The sequence below is a fragment of the Pseudopipra pipra genome, chromosome 21, assembly GCF_036250125.1.
Source record: "Pseudopipra pipra isolate bDixPip1 chromosome 21, bDixPip1.hap1, whole genome shotgun sequence".
Taxonomy (NCBI): Eukaryota; Metazoa; Chordata; class Aves; order Passeriformes; family Pipridae; genus Pseudopipra; species Pseudopipra pipra.
Window position 1 is genome coordinate 1,256,651 of NC_087569.1, and position 14,180 is coordinate 1,270,830.

The 14,180-nt window shown below is 46.2% G+C and overlaps 1 protein-coding gene and 1 long non-coding RNA gene across 8 annotated transcripts in view; both read left to right on the top strand.

The window, feature by feature from the left end:
• LOC135425384 (uncharacterized) overlaps nucleotides 1-4,092 on the top strand; it is a 39,609-nt gene extending 35,517 nt beyond the window's left edge. The window contains exon 3 of the long non-coding RNA XR_010435584.1: nucleotides 3,846-4,092. This is a non-coding gene — a long non-coding RNA (uncharacterized LOC135425384). The remainder of the gene's footprint in view (nucleotides 1-3,845) is intronic.
• The window catches only part of AUTS2 (activator of transcription and developmental regulator AUTS2), a 1,122,443-nt gene that overhangs the window by 80,163 nt on the left and 1,028,100 nt on the right, over nucleotides 1-14,180 (top strand). The window lies entirely within an intron of this gene.

Consider the following 14,180-nt stretch of genomic DNA (forward strand, 5'->3'; position numbering starts at 1 on the left):
GGTTTTCCAGGCGTGCCTGGAGCTGTTCTGCTGGTTAAGATGTGCTGCTGCACTGTGCATTTGCTTCAGCCTTTCCCGGAGTCGTCCCCGGGTCTGCCCTTTGATTCCTTGCCCACTGGAACTGCCGGCCCTGTTTGGCAGATCCATGCAGCCAACACAAATGAAGGATGATTCATTCACAAAATATTCCTGAGTGAGGAGCTGGACTGCACCTCTGCTCTGGTTTTACACTGGTTCAACTGACCTGCTGGGGAAGAAGTTGCTCCTCGGGGCATGGTGGGATGAGCAGTCACAGCTCACTTGGCGGTACGGTTTTTCTCCCATCTTGCCCTGCTTTTGCTTTCAGGTGGGGAACTGTCAATGCAGAGTAAATAAACTGGCTGGGAGAGGCTCATAGCATCGAGGATTTCTGCCAAGTTGGCCTGGTATGTCCCAAACCATGGGGCATCCCAGTATGATGAGTCCCGAGCGCTCAGACCTGTCTTGTTCCAGAGGGGACCCAACGCCTTTCCCAGTAGTTGTCGAGTTTTCAGCTGTGTAGAGGACTTTATAAAATGAGAGATGGTTTGGCCAAACTCATTCTATTCTGATGAGCTGATAAAAGAATATCCTGTACTGGAAAATCCAGTACTGATTATCCTCCCTTCCACTTGGTTTCACTTGGAATTATGGCAATTCCAAGTGAATTGGGGTGTCCTGTTGCCTTAGGGAGGAGACATTTGCCACTGATGTCCGAAGTTGAGGGACCTGGAAATTTGGAGGTTACGTGCTCTCTATATATTTCTAAAGTTTCATTTCAAGGTTTGTAGAATGAACTTAGATCTGCACAGACATTTTTTTCTGCTTTTGGAAGAGAGGTGGGGAGAAGCAAGAGAGGTTTGTTGTCCAGATCCTCCCATAGCTGAACAATCTCATTTGTACAGTGGGATTTTTGGCAGCTTCCTGTATCTATTGGTGTTCCCAAGGCTCTGCTCTGTCTCCACAGTGTCATTCCTGGTGGTAGACTGCAGTAGAATATTGACATTTGTTTACTACCTTTTACCAGAGAAAGTTAATTACTTAAAGAATAAAGGAGTGTAATGGATGCTCCCCTTCCCCAGGGTTGCAGCAGGGAGGATTTACACTGCAGTGGCTGTGAGGGTGCTCTGGGAATGCCAACACTGGTAATATTTAGAGTCATAAAATTCTGGCTATTGGATGAGCTCCTAATTACTTCGATCTCTTATAGTCTTACTAGAAGTTAAATAGACCAGACTGAAAACAGGCAGTTGCATTTGCATTAATCTCCATACGTAGGTCAGTGAGGTTTTTTCTTTTTTTTTTTTATTTTACCACAGAAAAAGATGGGAAAATTAATTTTCCACTTGGAGCTTTAAATGAAGGGCATTACTGTAGATATGGTTTGTTGTACCATATCCCCCTCCTATGTGATGCTCCAAGTGGGTGTCAGTGGACTCAGCTCAGCAGGGCAGGTCTGTGGTGCTCTTAGGATGGAAAATACTCAAAAATCTCTCGTGGAATTTGCCCTGGATTGGTGTCTTAAGAGATACTATCGAGTGAAAATAAATAAAACCAATAGAAATTAAATTTTCATGATTATTTGATTCTTCAAGTTGCATTCTTTCCAAAATAAGTGGTAGCAAGGTGTTCCTTGCAGGTGTTGGAATGTAAGTTACTGCATTCATTCATCAGCAAGTTGATCTCTGTTGCTGTTCCTGGAAAGTCAGTATCTCAAAATACACTCTCAGTGTCAGCAAAATGCTGTACTGCTGAAAACTGCCAAATTATATTCTCTCTTTCTCCTTTCTGATGAGCTGATCAATAAAGGAGGCATTTCCATAACATGGTATTTAGTCTCTCTCCAGTTGAAATATAATATTTACAGTTGTAAATATTCTTCACAGCTGGTAGCTGGTTTCTCTCTCCTGCTTTTATGATAAGTTTACAGCATGTTGCTGTCGCCAGGCTCAATCCTACATGTTTTTTGGCTGCCTCAGGGAAAAAAAAAAAAAGAACAGGCAACTTGTTTGAAGTCTTGTGCAGTGTTTATGCATGAGATGTGTTTCTTTTGGGGTAAATTCTGAACGTGACCTTCCTGGTGCTCAGCTGCACGTGCCGAGTGTGAGTATCCAGGGTTTGTGAGTCCCAATCAAACATCCCACTGCTCAGCTTAACCACCCTGTACATGGTTTTCTTCAACCTCATGCACTCGAGCCATTTAGTGGGAGCCCGAACCAAGTGAGAAATGGGAAATAACCTGCAGCTTGTGGGGAAATAAAATTGCTGGAATTTGAAGAAAGGTGGAAGAAGTTGGGTGTTTGGCTTTGGCGAGCTCTAGGGAGGGATGAGAATCTTTGAATTTCTTCTGCAATTCTCAGTCAAATATTCTTTGCATTTGTTAGTCCTAGTTAAATCATTTATAGTGCAAGAATTATTGGAGAGACACAAAAATATGTGTATATAAGATTCTTCCAGCCCTGTCAACTTAACAGACTTATTAGCATTTTCATATAATCTTTCCAATTAGTAAATGGTTTTTTGTTGTTGTTGATGTTCAGCTTGCAAGTAAAAGAGAAAGCTACCTTGGATGAGGTTTACACCATGTCATACTCTGATGAAAGCACTGATTAGCACGAGTCATTTGGTGTCGTTCCGCCGTTCCCCCCGAGCTGTCAGCTTTCATCAGGAGCAGGAAATGCATGTTGGTAAAGTATAACTGTTATTAGCAGAAGTCAAACTATGGGAAGGTTGGGGTTTTTCACTTGCAGATGTGTCAGAGGAGTAGGGAAGTGTGTGGGCAAGTGTGCTGTTTGGTTTCGCTCATATCTCTCCCCTGTGTTTGCAGTTATGGTGTTGTTGAATGACTTAGCACAAGTTCTCCCACCTCTGCGAAAAACAAGTATGTGTGATAATGGGTTTTTTGTTGTTGTTGTCGACTGGTACATCAGGTCCTCTGTTAGCAAACCAGTTAAATGGTGAGTCACTGCAGGGAGTAGGAGTGATTGCAGCATGCAAAAAAAAACACAGCGTAGGAAACCTTGGATTAACATAAGTGGAGAAACTATCAATAGAAATGCTGACCACTGGTGTTCCCTGGAGCAAAACAATCTGGCTTCAAGGAGGAGAAAATAGATTGATGTTCTTATTAGCAGTGAAATCTCAGTGTTTTCTGTAGACATTTCTGTCTGGCCTTTGGGAAGGAGACGGTGGCACCGTTGCTCCAGATGAGGGGACAAAGAGCTGGTGAGAGGCTGCTCCATGTGCTGACAGCAGAGCTGGGAACTGTCCCCACACAGTGTCCATCACCTGGGAGTGGGTCTGCGGCCCCTTGGAAAGGCAGAAGACTTCCCAGAGTGTGATCCTGGGTAACTCAAGGCTCTGGGATGTGAGCAGGAACTGGCTGCTTGAGCTCCTGGAGCACCCACGTGCCAGCTGTTTCCTTGGGAGGAGAAGGAGTGTGCACCCTTCCTGCCAGAGCCTCAGGGAACATCTTCCAGTGCTTTTCACATCAGCCAGCAAGTGTCTGTTAAAAAGGAAAAAAAAAAAAAAAAAAGTAGTTTTGAATGTATTTATTTGGAGTATTTGCAAAAGTTCAAGGCTTGCACTAAATTGGTTTTGCTGGTTCTGTTAGCTAATAGAAAAAAGTGAGCTTATGTAATGAACATGGTCTTTTTAATGGCAACATAAATGTTTGCTAATTACCATATGGAGATGAAGGTCATATTAATTACAAAACGGTTCTTGCAATGCTACCAAGCAACCATCCTTTTAATTTTTTTTTTATGGGATTAATTAGAGATAATATGCATTCAGGACTGACAGCTTTTCTTCATAATGTTTTCCAGAAAAACATATATGGCTCTATTTGAACCTAACTGACTGCTGCGTGCCCTGCACATCTGTGCTGGGTGGTGGGATCGACGTCTCAGCTGCACTTTGGCCAAAAAGGGCAATCACAGCAAACAGCAATGAAACAGCAGTGTTGGAGCAGATTTGGCCTTCTGAGGCATGAATTTAAAACGTAGATGAGAGCTTGTGCCAAGAGGCTTCTTGGGAGCATCGGGTCTGTTCTCATTAAAGGCTGTGGGTTAACTCCTGTGCTCGCAGAGTAAATACTGGAGTGGGACGGGCAGGATAAACCTGCTGCTGCTCAGGCTGCTCATGGCTGGGGCTCTCTCTTCTGCTGCATCACCGGAGACCCAGAGTGGGATGCAGAGCTTTCCTCTAGGGCTGGGCTCTTGCCTTCCCCTGTTTCTGAGCACTCTCTGCTGGAGACGCAATTTAAGTCAAAATGGGCAAGATGTGCATGGCCAAAGCCTTCCTCCTCCTTGGTGTGCTCCTTAGGCCCTCAGTCTATGGACATGGTGTTCATATGGCCAGTGTACAGCCTGGGCAGCACAGCAGGGCAGGTGGTTTACAGGGCCATGCAAGATATGATCTTAGGCACTGCTAATGGGCACGAGTAGGCTGGTTCCTCCAGTGCAGAGTGGGAATGGCTGGTGGCAGTGTGGAGCTGTTTGGGCACTTGATTTTGTTAAACCTCATGAGATTCCCAAGGGCCACTTCTTGAACTTGTCCAGGTCCATCTGGATGGGCCCATCTTCCAGGTGTGTCACTGCACTCTCAGCTTGGTGTCACCCGCAAACCTGCTGAGGGTGCCCTTGATCCCTTCGTCTGTGTCATTAATGAAGGTACTAAACAACAGTGGTCACTATACAGACCTTTGAGGGACACCACTGGTCACTGGTTACTGTATGTCTGCCAGGACTCTGAGCTGTTGACCATGATGCTCTGGATGGGACCGTCCAACCAATTCCTAATCCACCCAACAGTCCACCCATTGAATCCATCTCTCTCCAACTTGGAGAGAAGGATGTTCTGGGGGACTGTGTCAAAGGCTTTACAGAAGTCCAGAGAAATGTCATCTGTAGCCCTTCCCTTGTCCCTTGTTACTCCACTGGGTTGGTCAGGCAGGACATGCCCTTGGTGAAGCCATGCTGGCTGTCCCAAATCACCTCCTTGTTCTCCATGTGCCTCAGCACAGCTTTTAGGAGGGTCTGCTCCGTGATCTTCCCAGGCATAGAGATGAGGCTTTCAGGCTGGTAGTTCCCAGGATCATCCTTCCTTCCCTTCTTAAAGATGGATGTAATGTTTCCCTTTTTCCATTCACCCAGGACTTCGTTGACTGCCAGGACTGCCAGTGGCTGGGCAGCTCCATTAGCCAGTTCCTTCAGGACTCTGGAATGCATTTTGTTGGGTCCCACAGACTTGTTGACATTCAAATTCCTCAGGTGGATCTGATCTTCACTTACAGTGAGAGGGGCTTTGCTCTCCCAGTCCTTACCCCATCACTTGAGAGGTGTGGGATCTGTGACCCTTCAAGCTGGTACTTGCTGTACTTGCCACTGAGGGAACTCTGAGCTGACCTCGGTGTGCAGGCAGCCTCCAGCCCTCTGCTGACCTCAGGCAAATGAAAAACTGGAGCAATGGTACAAGAACTGAAGGTTGGGGATGAGTTTTGGCACTTGGCACCCTCTGGCATGCCGTGTACTTGTTATATTTGCTTGCACGGGTGTGCATTGGTGCCACGCTGCAGGTGAACTGAACCAAACTCCTGAAGATTACAGCTCTTGTGGCCAGGCATTCTTTGATTGCTACTGAATGATCACTAGTGATAAGGATTTATTAATCAGGGTGGGACTAAAAGGACAGCAAATCTGAAAGCAGCATCTTCAGTTCAGGGTCCCTTCCCCAGGGCTGTGCACACGAGCGTGGTTTGCCCCCTCTACGTGGCTGCATCAGTTGGTTGAGTCTTGCCATGGCTGAGCAGCTTCTTTGCCCTCTTCCTGCCCATGCCTTGGAGGATCACACTGAAGATAAAAGTCAAGAAGGAAAATAAGCCCTTGCCCGCATTTCACCCTACGCCAGGATTTCAGTTTTAGTCCAGACCTCTTTGCTGTTCAGTTTTAGATGTTTAACGTGTCACTCAAGTTGAACGTTGTGATGACAGCAATCAGATTCACTCGAGTACTTTTGTGCTGGCACAGTGCTCTCGTTCGGATACGTGTCAGCAGAGGGGATTTAAAAATACGGATGTGCTGCGCTAACCCAGGCTGAGAAGGATTGTGTGCACAGAGAGATGGCCAGTATTGTAAAACAATTACCGTTCAAATAGGGTGGAAAAGAGGAAGGAATACTAATGTCTCTGTTCTGATGATGTGTATCTGAAGCACTGCAGGGTTTCAGACTCAGATGTTTGAAGGTGTTTAGGACCGTAAGCCCAGCTTAGGGGACCAAGTCTATACATGCAGAAGTCTCTTTGGAGACTCAGAGAACACAGTGAAGGTTACAGGGTAAGGACTAGTAACAAGCCAGTGCTAGAAGCTGAACTCAAAGTGCCTCAGTCATAAGTTGTTGTGGTGTTTTTCACCTTTAGCTTCCCTAACATGTAGGGAAAGTTGCTTTTACTTTTGGAGCTCACTGTTCTTCTTAAGGTATATATAGTGAATTTAAGCTTGTTGGCCATTGGCTGGATTTTCTTAGCTACCCTTCTGAGGTGTCCTAGATGTTAAGGGTCCAGCCCTTTGAAAATCAGCATGAGCACAAACACTACCCTGTTTAGTTTCTCAGTGGTTCAGAGGAATGTGTGGAGCTTAATGTGTAAATGTGGCAGAGGGTTTTCTGTCAAGTAAAGAGAAAAAAGAAATAATGACAATATAGCTGTGAACATTTTTAAAGAGAGCTTTTCTTTAACTAATTTATAAGATCTATCTAAAGGGGTTGTCTTTAAGACACTGGTCTTATTTTAAAGTAATCATTTTCTTGATGAGAAAATTATTCTCCTACTTATTTTTTGTTAACATAATGTGATGTTCCTGATGAACCTGAAGGTGACCTTTAAAGGGAGGATACCCTGAGAGATCTGTACTGATGCTGGAGCTGGAGGAACTGGGTCATCACACAGACCTGCTGGTAACATACTGTTCTTTGGGGACATTGTGAGGACTTTGGGGAAAAATACACACACGGGCATCACACCAGTTCTGAGCTGTGACCTGACCAAGTGTGTCAGGATGACACACTCAAAACTGGAGAAGGCCACGGGCTATTTCTGATTTGTTTGGGATTTGTCTAAAAAGTGAAGCTGTTGCGATACAAACGAGGGAGTGACACTGAGACACCAGTTTTCTCCTTTTCCCCTGGTTTGGGCTGTCACTAATTTGACTTCTTGCATCTTAGATTCACATGCTTTCTGATCAGGCTGCATTGTTTGAGGACATGTTCAGCACAGAGTGGCTGTGTGAGGAGGTGGTTGGCAGCCATCCTGGTCCCTGGGTCGTTGAGCTCTTGATTGTCAAACCCTCTGGAGGCTGTTTTGAAGTTCGGTGCTTGGTACCTGTCATCTGCAAAGTGACAGTGGTCTTTGTGCACCAAGAACTGGTGTTTGCTCACCCCACCCAGGACTGAAGTTTGGGCTTTGGGAACCTTTGTGTCCACCAGAGATGATGTGGCTACATGGAAGGTCGGGGTGGTTGTCCTACAATGAGGACAGTGATGATCAGACCTGCTGCTGTCTGCTGGCTCAGGGCTGGTGCAGAGGACAAGGTCCTGTGAGCCTCCAGGTGCATCTCAGAAGCTCCCCAGAGAGCAGATGAGGCAAACAAATTCCACTTTGGAGGGTGAGACAGTTTATCCCACTTGCAGGGTGTTTGTTTTTCATCTTTTTGCTGGTTTGAAAAGATGCCTTTAATATCACTCCAGTGATATTGAATGAATGGTTTACTGGACTGGAGGCTAAAAAACACTTCAGCTTAGAAAAATTAATTCTTCTGAACTATAATCAGGTAGAAAATGAGAAGATTGTTAAACCTATGTTTTCTTTGTGGCAAAGACAACTTAATGGAAGTCTGGAGTGTGCAACTGAGCTACCAAAGTTTTAAAGAACCAACAGAAATAAGTAGCAGGACAACGTGTGTCTGACAGCTGAGTACCGGGGATGTGGTGACAGAGGCACGGAGTGAAGTCGGCAGAGATGCCGGCAAAGGGAGTCTGGCGGCAAAAAGTAGGCTGGTGAGAACAAAGCACTGCCTGTCGCGGGAATGATTGCTCGTCCCTTTGATCACGGCGAGGAGGGAGGCTCAGCGAGCAGCGTTCACACGGAGAGAGGCGAGGGAGGGGTGGGAGGCTGCAGCCGGGGCGTGGTGGAGGCATCGCTGGGGACCCCCGGAGCTGCACGGCCCCTGCCCAGGGCTGGGTTCAGCACCGACATCCTGGGGAAGGAGGGCAGGGGGCTTTTCTCCTCGAGCTCAGGGCAGAAACCCTGTAGGTCCCGAACTTCTTTAAGGCAGTGGCTCAGTGCCCTCCGCCTGGCTGTTGCCTGTGAGATCCCGAGTGATAACTTTAAGGGCTGCAATGTGACCTGTGTAATCTGCTCAGCCTCTGCCCTGCCTTTGGTTTCCTTCCAGCCCCGTGGGTGGCCAGGAGGAGATGGAAGCTCTCCAGTGACACGCTGCAGTAGGTTTTGACCTCGGGAAGGACAGAACAGGAATTGTACCGGGCAGCATTTACTGTCTGGTGGGGTTTGAGGGGGAGGCTTTCCTGTGACATTGGGTTAAGAGACTCCGGTGGTGGCAGTGCCTGGGCTCTGCCACAGAATGTTGTACTGCTTGTTCATCATCCTCCTGCAGTTGCTCTATCACGTCTCACAAGCAGCCCCCGAATTATTCATCGTGAGCACAGGGCTCTGACCAGGACATGCTGCTCAGCAAAGCCAGAATCACAAATGAGAGCTTTAATATGGAAAAGGCAACAATGCCTGGTGCCTGTCCATCTTCTCATTTGAGGGGCAGCAGCTGGAAATAGGAACAAAATTTTACTGGTGGTTTCATGTTGAGCCTTTCCAGCCCGCAGCGTGCTGTAGAGCTTTATTAACATTGTGTTTTTAATTTATTTTTTGGGTTTTTATTATTTTTTTTTAGACTGCTTGTGTGGGCCAGCCCTGGCCACACAATGGTGGATTGGGTGGCACACTGGTCTGTTTGTGTAGCAGCCCTGCTATCCATATGTACAATCTGTATCCTTGCTTTGGAACAACTGCACCAAAGCCTTTTAATCAGTTTGGTTTCACTCAAGTGTACAAATTCTCCTCTCATTACATGTACAGCTCTCAAGTTTACAGGCAGGAACTTCTTGGACAGACTAATATTCCTTGGCCATCCTAGCGTGGAAATTTAAAATTTAATATCTTGCTGCAGGTCTCTTCACTTTTATGCAAATTCTAATGTAAGATTATGGTTTGTAGTTGTAAATTAGAAATTAAAGTAAGTTTTGCAGGGGAAGGAAATGTGGGAAATGGCAGTCTTGGTTTTATATTTTTTTAAATGAGGTAATCCTAGTGGTTTGAGTACTACAGAGATGCACACCCTCTAAAAAGGAGAAGACTGGAACAGCAAACATGGTTTAAAAAGGCACTTAGCTCCGTAGCTGTTAATGAAGAAGTAGTTGCTACAAGGCTGTCTCCCTCAGTCTCCTGACTTCTCTGAATGAATTTGGAGGCAAACAATAGGTTAGTTGTTCTGGTGTAGGAAAAAAAACCCCCAAAATCCAGATGTGGCTCACTTTTGCTCTTCTGTAAGCCCCGAGGCTGAGGGGGTGTGTGAGGACCTGCTGCCTGGAGGGGGGCTGTGAGTGCCACAGGGCTCAGCTGTAACTCCTGGCTGGAATTGGTGGGTCCTGGGGGATAGCAGCTCCTGACACAGCTCTCTACCTTTAATTTCTGTTAAGCAAATCTGTAGCCTCTGGGACCTACTAGGATAGCGGTATCTGTCTGTTTTCCCACGTGTGCTGGACCTTTACATGGCAACTTGACTTGGCCCATTCCAGCTGTGCTGGGAGCAGCTCCCCCTGTGCCAGGATGACAAATGTATGAAAATCAGGAACAGAACAGGGAAGGGAATGCAGAATCTGAATGAAATCACTTTGATTCTGGAGTGCTGCTCACACTTTTTCTAGAAGCAGCCAGAGCATTCGATGAAATCAAATTCTCTGAGTCCTCATATTCACACCACACAGGCTGCACTGAAGGATTGGTCTCCAAGACTGACCCTTAGTGGTCCAAAATTTGCCATGAGCTAGATGAGAGGAGAAGGGGAAAACTCAGTAATAGAGAATCCTTTTGTGTATAACCAGAGTTTCTGAACACTCTCAGTATTTAGATTTGCTTTTTAGAAATCAATATCACTTTTAAATCACTTTTAAGTATCACTTTGAAAGAGAGTAACGGGCTCTAGTGCTGTAATATCTACACCCAGCATACTTAAAAAACCTAAAATCAAAAGTACTTCACAATAATGTTAATTGCATATGGATAAGATTTTGCAAGGCAATTCGGGTTCTGCCTCCCTCAGTGATTTTCAGTGGTGCCGAAGCTGTTGTGCTTCAAAGCAGCTTTAGAAAATGGAGTTTCAAGGGTTGATCCCTGTATGTGCTTTTGAAATTGCTCCTTAACTCTGAAATACTTGTATTTTTCTAGATTGCCTGTTGACAGGGTGTCTTTTCCCTTCCCATCGTGTCTCCACAGGAAATAATGTGATGGAACCCTTGGAACTTGGGCGTGGGACTGTGCCTGGTCCCAGAGGATCAGGCACGGCCTTGGCTCAGCCCTGTGGCTGTGGCAGCCCCAGCACACACAGCAGGGCTCCGAGAAATGCCTTCCTAGCCCTCAGTGCAAAGAGCTGAAGAAAAACACTGGTATTATGGGCTGTGCAGTTCATTTCTTTGCAAATCTTCAATGGCTGACATCTGTTTGCTTTTCTTTGTGGTTTTGGAAAAGAAGAGAGGATTTGGATCCAAAATAGCTATAAGATGGCTTGACATGGAGCAGCATGAATAGGCTTGTTTTGTCTCCTCCTGTTATGAATCACTTTCCGTATTAATTTCAGACTTCGAGTCGATGTGTATCTGGCCCTGCAGAGCTGCACACCACTTTGAGTCGTCCTGTGGTTCAGAAAAGAAATACCTCGTGTTTATTTGCTTCATATCAGAAACAGGGGTCCCACGTGGAGGTTTGTAGAGGTGGGTTGGTGAAGAGCCCGAGCTGCCAAGGCGCAGTCGAGCCGGTTCGAAGGCTCCTACATAGCTGGGGAATGTCAGGCGTGATTCCAGCCCTCCAGTCAGAAGTTTAGACAGACTAATTATCCCTATTGTGCCGTTTCTTCATCCACCACCTCAGGTTTTGCTTTCTGTCACGTCTCTGCAGTCAGCCTGTGCTCTGTGTGTTCTGTGCTGTGCTGGGACAGTCCCATGTCCCGGCATTCAGAGCCTGCCAAGGTCTCCTCTCAGCTGCAGTTGTTTGCAGGACTACCAATTAGAGCTTTTTTTTCTCATTTTTTTGATTGAATATCAGTCAGCTTGCAGTAAAGGTCCTTCCTTTCTCTGTTGCCAGATGTCATGGATTACTGCCTCTGAACGGCTTTCCCATGAAAAGCATAAATAAATACAAGTCCTCAAGCTCCTGGCGTGAAGTCAAGACCCCCTCCTCTGTTTTGCTGAGCTTTTTTTCCCCCCTCTTTTTCTCAGACAGATTAATGTCTTGTCTTTATTGGCCTGTTTTGGTCAAACATCAAAACCACCCATCCTTGTGTGCGTGTGTGTGTGCCTGGAGGAGATCGTGGCCATTTTAGGGATGAAGAGAACAGCCGTGGGGTGGGAAGCTGAGCACCTGCCCAAGGGGAGCTGCAGCTCTGGGGTTGTCTTTGGACATTTCTTCTGCCTTTTGTGTTGGTCTCGGAGTCAGATGGTAGTGGGAGAGGGTTGTTTTTATGTACAGTCTGTTATATTGTATTGCTCGATGGGTGATCCCTGGGATGAGTTCCTGTTGTGTGGACAAGGTAACAGAGTGTCAGGGGCTGAATGGAGCAAATGGAGAGAAGGAATCTTTTCAGTGGATCTTTTCAGTGCAAATGATAACACAGTGCTACTCTGTATTCCTGCATGGGTTTGACCCAACTGAGCTTACACTCTGCCCAGTGGGGTTCTCGCTGTTGGCTGAGGGATAACGGGATGTAATCCACGATATCAGCTCATTGACTTACAGTGTTTCTAGCCCTGTAATGTAAAACTCAGGAGTTAGACCCCCACATAAAGGTGTGATACCAGCTTAACAATCATCAAAATGGGAAGAAAGGAAAGAGAGGGCTTTGAATCTGTCACTGGGTTGTATTTTCAAGTTCTCCTCTGATATTTAGAAATTGTTTATATCAGAAGCTGGGAGTCTCAAGCCACATGAGTCCTGGAAGGGCAGATTAAAACGAGTAATGGGAGTAAAGGAAAAAGTAGTTGTGGAAACCTTTGCAGTGAAATCACAGGCATTACCAGCACTGCACTAAATGAGTGTTCTGATTAAAGCTGGGAGGAGCCATTTGTATTTCCTTACATTTCCCTGGGAATGTGGCTTCTCATCCGAGCACAGGCTCCTGCACAGGCTCCTGCAGCCAGATGCAGTTTGCTGTTGTTGTGGCACCTTCACATAGGGAACATCAGGCTGCCTTTCTAGGGCAAACTGCAAACCTGGGAGCTTTGCTGGCAGTACCAGTCACCTGACAAGGGACCAATAAATGAGGGGACTGGCACATGTATAAAAAGGGATATAGATGGGTTTGCTGTATGCCAGCACTCCTCCAAACACTATCTGTGGCCACTGTTTTGTTCTCAGCTGCCATCCTTGTAGTGCTGCTGTGCTGGCTCTGCTCCCCTCACAATTCTTTTGTGATTTGTGAATTATTAAGATGGAGTCAGACAGAAAGCAGAGTTGGCACAGCCAGGCTGTTACCCTATTAGAAGGTCCAGATGTACTGAATCAAGGTTCCTTGTGGCTTCTGATGAGGAAGAAACAAAACAGGGCTCTAGTTAGGTTTAAAGGATTTGGTAAGAGCACATGTGTCATGGGTCTAACTGCCTTTGATGGGTACCAGATGGCAAACAGAAAGGGGAGGATGGAGCTGGGGGAGGCAGAAAGATGGAGAGGTCCTTTGTGAGCCTCTGTAGGGAAATGTCACGTGCAAAAGGTGCCTATATACATGTGTATATAGATGCTTGGGTAGAGTTATATATGTCTACATGTGTAAAATCATCTTTCTACCCGCTGGGTCACTGAGATAGAAGCCTGTTGCTTACTCTGCACCTCTCTTTGAAATGATAAATCTCATTGCAATGTGTCTCACAGCTCTGTGTGAGTTTGCAGCCCCTTCATTTCCAGAGGAGGGTGAGACTCTGCAGCTTCAGCCCCGAGAGCCAGGTTTGGTAGGGGTACTGGCCTGGGTAACAGATCTGCACTGTCTTCACTTGAGTCATATCCAGTGGTGAATCTCAGCCTCAGAGGGAATGAGCTGCTGTCACACAGACATGGAGTGCAGGGATGCTGCCAGGGGCTGGCTTTGGGAGAAACAAACAGTGGGTCAGTTCTTACTATTTTAAATTGTAATTGGTTTCTAAGTCACTGAATCCTTGGGCTGATGAGATTTTCTCTTTAAAAAATTACATTTGTATATAATGAGTCAGGAAAGAGAAGACAGCCCAGTGATTTATTTGTGTGCAGTGGTTTAAACACTGTGAGTTTTCTCAGTCAGTCCCAAAAAAGCCAAACACACTGGAAACAGTTGAAAGGATTATGTATGGCAAAAGGGCTGGAAGAGATCTTCATTGACATGGCACCATTTTCCAATTTGCAACCTGTAGGATGCTGCAGCTGTAACCAGGAGCTTCTGTCGCTGAGATAATTTGGAAAAGAGTGAGATATTAGGATTAAAAATCCAGGCTAAATGCCTCATTAGTGTAAACCAGCATAGCAGTTTGGCTTCCAGGGAAACTTATAGATTTATAAACCACCTTCAGGTCTGACACGGTGTGTTTTCCACTCTTGTGCTGTAATTCAGTACAGCTTGTACAATAATGTAGATGAACTGCTGGCAGGGAAATGGAGTAGATAAATCTTTTATGAGCGAGTCCAGTGTCCCTGGGTTGGCTCAGCCCTCTGGGGAGCTGCACAGGAGCTGGGCTGGCTCTGGCTGTGCTCTGGTCTCTGCTATGGATAAAGAGGCTGGAGCATCATGGCTGGTACCTCTGATAGGGCCCCTGAAGTCTCTGTCTCCCGGGGTGGCCACTGCTCAACCTGGAGTTGTCCC